Consider the following 7,689-nt stretch of genomic DNA (forward strand, 5'->3'; position numbering starts at 1 on the left):
ACCTAACCCGCAAGGCCAATGGAATGGAGAACCACCCTAAACAGACAGCAAATTGTATCAAATATGTAAATGCCACTACATCTTTAACTGATTACTATGGCTAAAAGAGTAACTTTGAAAATACTTACTTCCATCCATCATTGCACTGTTCTTAAACCCCGTGAAGAGGTGGTCCTTTTCAGCTCTGGCCTTTATAAATTCTGCCACGTCGGTGGAAGACCCTACATAGATATTAAATATTATGAAAAACATTTTAACTACCACAAGACAACTAGCTGAGAATTTGGTGTAACATTTTGTGTTCAATGTACATTTGACAGTTACATTTGATCTTTTTCAACAGCAGATTACGTTTACAGTTCATTTTGTGTACAGTTACAATGCACATTTATGTAGACGATCATAAATAACAGATCACCTTTTCTTAATTTACTTGTATTTGGAGATAAATACCAGAACTAACACCAGCAAGCCAGTTAACAAGTGACAGCTACTGTTAGCTACAAGTGACAGCTACTGTTAGCGACCTGACTAACGGATACCTCGCTAACGAAATCAGACAACTTTTGTTAATCAATCATGGCATAATGACATAGTACACTGTTTATTTCTCGGTAACTTTTTTAAAAAAAAAGCAAAGAAACTTACATCGGTGAGGACTTTTGTTGGTCCGGACTGTCATCAGAACATCTTCTGCCGCCATCTTTTTTTAAATTTTCTCTCTGGGCTCTTCACGGCGCACAGCTTTATGGGTAATAGACAGCATCAAGGCTACACCGATGGTTCCTTGAAAAAATGACCGTTATATGACGTATTCTAAGGTGTCTTATGAGCCCTGAGAAAAAAATTAAGCAGATTCGGACAGTGCTTCCTTCTCTTCTTCTAAGACAGCATTTTAAGCTCATTCAGACGCAGCCTATATAGTGGTGTTTCGGACAAAGCCTGGAATTGGGAAAAGCAGCCAAAAGTAGGTGTCTATGCTCTGACAACTTATTTTCCAGGAGATACAAAGACCTTTTCCATAAATTAATTCTTCTTTTCAACACAATTTTTTTAAACAGTGACAAAGAACACACACCACAGGGGCAAAAAGTCACTGAGACTTAACTATGATCAATGGTATTGAACAAACAATACAAAAAATGCTTCATGGGAAAATAGAAAATGTAAAGCATAATTCAAAATGCACACATATGGCCTATCACTTCTTCTTCAATGATAGCAGCTTACCACTGGCTTTTAACTTGTTCACTGCCTCAACAATCTCTTCATCGCCTACAAGTGTAGATGCAAAGTGTGCCGCAAATTCACTCAATTTTGTGAAATGGGTGTACATTTGTAAAACTTCTTTGTACTGCTCTGGCGCAGCAATGGAAAGCTCTGCAATTGGCGCATTGACCACCACTGTATTTTTTTAGTCAACACCGACCTAAATGCCCCCGGCATGGTTCCCAGCCTCCTGTAGTATTGGAGAATTTTCTTGTACCGGGCCTAAACCTGCTCTGGCTTCCGGGCCCCTTGCAGTGTTTTTGATTTCATTTTAGACTTCTTTGATGCCCTCTTTCTCCCTTTCCCCTTCTTCTTTCATTTCTTGTCCTCTGAGGATCAGCATAAGTTGTCAGGACTCATCTCAGAAGATGAGTCAAGTGTAGAGACACTGCTGGAACCGGCAGTACTAGTCGCTCTGAGTTCCTCTTTTTTAAGAGCTGATGCCAGTTGTTCCGCGACACCTTGCCTGGGGGTCCGTGAAAAAGTCTGGCTTCCAAAGTGTATTTATTGCAATACAGTATACAAAACATATAGACTAATGTTGCATATAGACTAACCGAAAGATTCGGGTTAATTGAGACCACGGACTCATGACTCATGGGTGAAGGTAAGGATTCGGATCTTTGAATCTGATTGACTCAGATTCAACCACCACTATGGAGTATTAGATTTGGAACAACACTCACCTGCTGAGAATAAGCGTACCAATAAGTGTGTACTGCGTATAAGTATACTCATGGAGGTATAGAAACGGAACATAGCACAGATATTTGGATTGAAGCAGGCCTCATTCCTAAACACTGGGTGTCAAACAAAACTTTTTATTAAACGCTAAAAAATCCAGAGCGTGCGAGGTGAAGAAAATGGGAAATCGATCCAGTAGTGGACCATGGATTAAATAAATACCTCGATAGCAATTTAGCCATCAACAGAAATGCAAAACAAAATGGAAAAGTCAGTGAGTAAAGATAAAATATATGAGGAAATACGAGGAGAGTTGGATAGAAGGGTTCAAAAGGACAACAGACCTAATAACAAGCACATTACAAATAATAAAGAGAGCTTTCGTCCATCAAAATGTGTTGGTTTATCTGTCTTGTACACATTTACTCTTTCAATCTGGCTTGTTGTTTTTGTTTGATATTACACTTGAATAAGCAGTTGACTAAGCAAGTTCTTGTAGCAGCTAGCTAACTAGCACTAGCTGCTAGCTGTCGTGAGGTACTACTACAGTTGTTATGCTAATCAACTCCCAACAAGAGCTGCATTGCCTGCTCGTAGAAAACCCCTAGTTGCATCATTAAAGCCCCATTATGCAACAATTATACTTCAGGGTTAGGGATAAGCAGTCTAACCTTAAAATAACAGCTTAAAAAAAATTGGGGCGCTACAATGACTTTTAACATGGAGAATCGCCTCCGTGCCATTGCCATACCAGGGTCCATAGGCATATAACTGCGTTCTGTAGTTTTGCCTGCCGCAGCCTGGCAGCCTGACTTGTTTACTTTCTGCTGAACTAGTAGCTAATTTTGCCGTCTTGCTTTGTCGTGTGTTGCACTTGCTTGATGTTTGACTGTGTAAGGACAGTCGTTGAGTAACTAGTTTGTCATAATGTCAAAGTCAGCACATTTTGAAGAGATTTAGTTTTAGCTGCTAGCATACCGTTAACGAATAGCTATTGATCCGTCGTGCTGCTTTAACTGAGACCGTGATGTAGTGCTGGTTTTGTATTGTGTGTGCTGTAGAAGACTTGCCACTAGAAAACGAAAAAAAAAAGCTCTTGACTAAACAAGTTCGTGTAGTAGCTAGCTAACTAGCACAAGCTGCTGTAGGTTACTGCTGCAGTTGTTAAGGCAACTGGTTAGTATCAGTGTAGGAGCTAGTCAACTCCCATCACGAACTGCATTGCCACTCATCTGATCTACGTGAGGAAATAGAAACCCGTGGCCAAGTAAACAGAACTTTAACTTTAGGTTGTATGGTATTACATGGTATTTAAAAGTTAAACATAATTTAAAGGTGCATTAAGGATTAATAGCTATTCGCTAAAGGTATGCTAGCAGCTAAAACTAACGAAATCTCTTGAAATGTGCTGACTTTGACATTATGACAAACTAATTACTCAACGACTGTCCTTACACAGTCAAACATCAATCATTTGCAACACAAGACTAAGCAAGACGGCAAATAAGCTACTAACTAGATCGGCAGAAGGTAATCAAAGTCAGGTCGGCGGGCATCGGCAGGCAAAACTACAGAACGCAGTTATATGCCCATCGACCCTGCTATGCCATTGGCACGGACGCAATTCTCAATATTAAAAGTCATTGTACCTATTTTTTTTAAGCTGTTATTTTAAGGTTAAACTGCTTATCCTAACCCTAATCCTGAAGCATAATTGTTGCATATTGTACCTTTAAGTTTTATCGAAATGAATTTGCCTTCTCGCTGGAAGAAGAACACTTGTGAATAACTCACAATTGTAACCAAAGTAACATGTCTGCCAGGCAGTGTCCCTACCAATGCTGAGACCAAACCTACGCCCTTGGAGGGGTTGGCTTCATCTACCCAGCCTGGCTGAGGGTTACCCTTGGAAATTCGGAGCATGATATGAATGAAAATATGGCAGCAAAATAAGAAGTGCTGCAAGTTACCTGGTACCTCGCTCTATGCTCCAGTGTATCACAATCATGCCCTCCGAATCCGTGTATCATTCGTTCATTTGTTTTTCCGATTTAGACGAGAATTGAAAAAATGAAAACATCGTTTGATTTCTCGTTTTTCCCTTTTCAAAACCAAAACCAGAAATCCGATTACGGTTCGTTTTCTCGTTTTTTCCATTCTGCACCACCAAACGGAAAATGGAAAATGAAACATTCGAATAACAAATTCTGGTGAGAAAAAAAAGTTGAAAATATTCCATATAAAAGTCCAAACTGGTTAACCATGGGAACAGATGTCCGAGAATAGCACACCATCAGCGGACTGGCCCTGAGCAGCTACACCCCTGGTTCCATCCTCCAGAGGGACCAGGATGAGAGCAACAGGTGTCCGAGAATAGTACACCATCAGCGGACTGGCCCTGAGCAGCTACACCCCTGGTTCCATCCTCCACAGGCACCAGGATGTGAACATAATGTGTCCGAGGACAGTGCACCTTTAGCGGACTCTCTACGAGCTTCTAGGCCCTTATTTTCAACCTCCACAGGCACCGGGATGTCAAAAATATGTTGCCGAGAAAGATGCACCATCAACGGACTCTCTACGAGCTTCTAGGCCCACCCAGGTCGGACGACCGATTTGCACGTCAGGACCGCTACGGGCCTCCACCAGAGTTTCCTCTGGCTTCGCCCTGCCCAGGCATAGTTCACCATCTTTCGGGTCCTATCGCGCGCGCTCTTGCTCCAGCTCCCCGACAGAGCGGGTGAGACGGGCCGGTGGTGCGCGGGGATCCCACAAAAAAAGTAGCGTGGATTTGTTATTCAAATGTTTCATTTTCCATTTTCCGTTTGGGTGTGCAGAATGGAAAAAACGAGAAAACGAACCGTAATCGGATTTCTGGTTTTGGTTTTGAAAAGGGAAAAACGAGAAATCAAACGTTGTTTTCATTTTTTCAATTCTCGTCTAAATCGGAAAAACAAATGAACGAATGATACACGGATTCCTCCGCTCTCTCAGATGCAACTTTTTATAGTTGGGAGACAAAAAGGCATCTAGTACAGGTCCTGGGGAAGATTTGTATGCCCTTCATTTAGCGGAGAATATCTCAACTGTTATAGACTAATATTACCCCACTGAACAACGTGTGATGTGTGCCAAAATCTCTATCCGGGACGAAAGTCCTGAAAATGACCACTATAGGTGACACTTTTATTAAACTACAGGTGAATGGGACTTTTTTTTCTTTATAGATATCCTCATCATTTTCTACCGGCTTAATCTTCAATTTAATAGAAATACTTTTTGTATTACACTTTGTCTAAAAAATTATATTACAATATGCAAATGAGGCGATATCATTATATATGCATACATAAACCCTTGAAGCTACATATTTACTGAGGTGATCACATTGTTCACAATGACCATGATTATGAGGTTGAAGAACAGTGTAAGCATTTTGATTTGATATAAATAAAATGGCAAAAAAAAGTTACAACAATTACCTATTACATACAACTAGCAACATACAGGAATGGCCAGTTATTAATTAACCTCAACTTTAAAAGCTTACATTTCCTAGCTGTTCTTAATATTGCTGTCATCACCTCCAACTTTTTTTTCAACAAAAGTTTACTTGGCAGCCATAGTGACCTGAGGTCATAGCAGAGCACATGGCTGTCAAGCAAGATGACTTGTGAGATCAAGAAAAGTAAGGAAATCTACCCTTTTTTTTCTCTGTGTTGGCATGAAAACTTATAGTGTGTCATTATCATATTAGTTGTAATTTTGATGTGTTTAAATAATAATAATGAATTTGTATCAGTTTTATACTTAATGTGGTGTGTAGTGTAGCTAGCTAGCTGCAGCTAGTTACCTAGCTAGCTGACAGTGTTTTTTTTTTTTTTTTGCAAAATGGGGAAAATGTCATCACCAGTAAATCACAACTTGTGATCAAATAGTCTCAGTCAAGTTCATGAAGTTTCAGTGTCTTCATATCATGAAGTTATCCCTCACAAAGAACAGATATGTTGGTACGTACCAATTACTCATATTTAAAACCTTATTTTACAAAATTCCAAAAGATCTGGAGAGTGAGAGAACAACTCTTGTCACATAGATACTACTAAATTGGACTGGGCTACAGCGGGAAACATGGTAAGATAAGCTTTAATTCATTTATTTTATTTTGGGGTTTTATAAAATAGAAAAGTGACATGCCATGTGTAATACAACTTTTGATTGAAGTGGGAAATATTTTATGGTAGAAAAAAAGAATCTAGCTTTTTTGAGCAACCTAACAGTATATAATTGTTTATTTTCAGGATGAAGTTCCTCTCACAGCTCCTTGTGCTTCACCTAAACCAATCAAATAAGACGAGTGCATCCTATGTCAGAAAAATAAGCAATCTGAGTACCTCTCTAGTGGTGAAATTGGCAGGGGTGTTATTGTTTCGCTTGCCAAACAAACTAAGATCTGTGATACTCGAACTGCTAGGGTTCTTCAACTGACAGTGCAAGAGCAAGATATCATAAAATACCACACCAAATCCTGCTACAGAACTTTTCAAAGGGATATGGCTAAGGCTGATCACACAACCCAGCCATTAGAACAAGCAGAGACCTATTAATGATCCAACTGAGTGTCGAAGCGGAAGATTTAAGACCAGTGCAACTACGTATGTATGTATCTTTTGTGGTTCAGATTGCAAAACAGTTATTCACAGAAGAAAAACCGATGGCCCAGAAATGACTAAATGCGGCCATGTTGTTCAAGGACCATGTGTACACCCAAACAGTGGTAATGTGCGAGGTAGATGATGTTTTTTTGCGGCTGATATCCAATATCATGACCCTTGCCGTAAAGAGTATTTTAATAGGTATAATGCCAAAATTGAGGACATTCTGAAAAAATCTTGAAAAGGAGGATTCAATAACAGCTGCGGACAACTCATTGAAGGCTAGATTTTTGGCTCTTGGGCTTGATTTGAGCAAAACATCATACAGTCTGACTTCCATCACAGTGTTGCCAACTTAGCGACTTCGTCTCTATATCTGGCGACTATTAGCGACTAGCGACAAATCTATAGACTTTTTTTTTGTCATTTGGTGGATTATTGTGTTGACAAAGCACTGAAAAAGCATCTCACATATCCTGCTCTGCAGTTCACGTTACAACGGATCTCACGAGAGCTGAGAACAGCGAGGGCTGTCATGGTCTCCTCTCCACTCACACAGCCCCTGCACGGCCAGTCTGACTAAATAACAGCAAAATATTAGTGATACCGATTGCGTATTGTCTTCATGCGCAGCTTATTTGCATATTATGCAAATTAGTTGATTACGTCATGTAGCGACACCTGGCGACTTTCAGAGAGTCAAACCGAGCTGCAAAGCAGCTAATCATTGACCTGTATGGAGACGATGTCTGCTTTACATACCCAGGAAACAAACAAGCATCTCAGATGGTACCTTCCACCAACAGTTCTCCAGAGGTCTTGGTAGAGTCCCTTACGGTGCGAATTCATGACACCGTTCTGAGCGACGCAATTTCTAAACCCCATGCATTTCAACAGGAGCCTGTCCATTGTGACGTAGACCACCGTTTGGGGTGACGCGACCGATAAAGTTCGAACATGTACTTGAAACTTGTGCAAATGAGGAGCGATTTTTCCCGGCAGCGGCCAATGAGATTGGTTGGGTTTTTTTTTTACGGTTTGAAAATTGTAGGACTGTGGCATCGTTTGGTCGACAGTACAC

At 40.4% G+C, this 7,689-nt stretch overlaps 1 pseudogene across 1 annotated transcript; it reads right to left on the minus strand.

Moving 5' to 3' along the window:
- Window positions 1–1,201: 1,201 nt before the first annotated feature.
- LOC308375521 (coiled-coil domain-containing protein 106-like) lies at window positions 1,202–7,457 on the minus strand (annotated as a pseudogene). Its single transcript has 2 exons — window positions 7,402–7,457; window positions 1,202–1,735 (listed from the first exon to the last, which is right to left on the minus strand). The product of its transcript is annotated as a coiled-coil domain-containing protein 106-like (transcript).
- Between the last annotated feature and the right edge of the window lie 232 nt (window positions 7,458–7,689).

This window comes from Sprattus sprattus, assembly GCF_963457725.1.
Source record: "Sprattus sprattus genome assembly, chromosome: 14".
Lineage (NCBI taxonomy): Eukaryota > Metazoa > Chordata > Actinopteri > Clupeiformes > Clupeidae > Sprattus > Sprattus sprattus.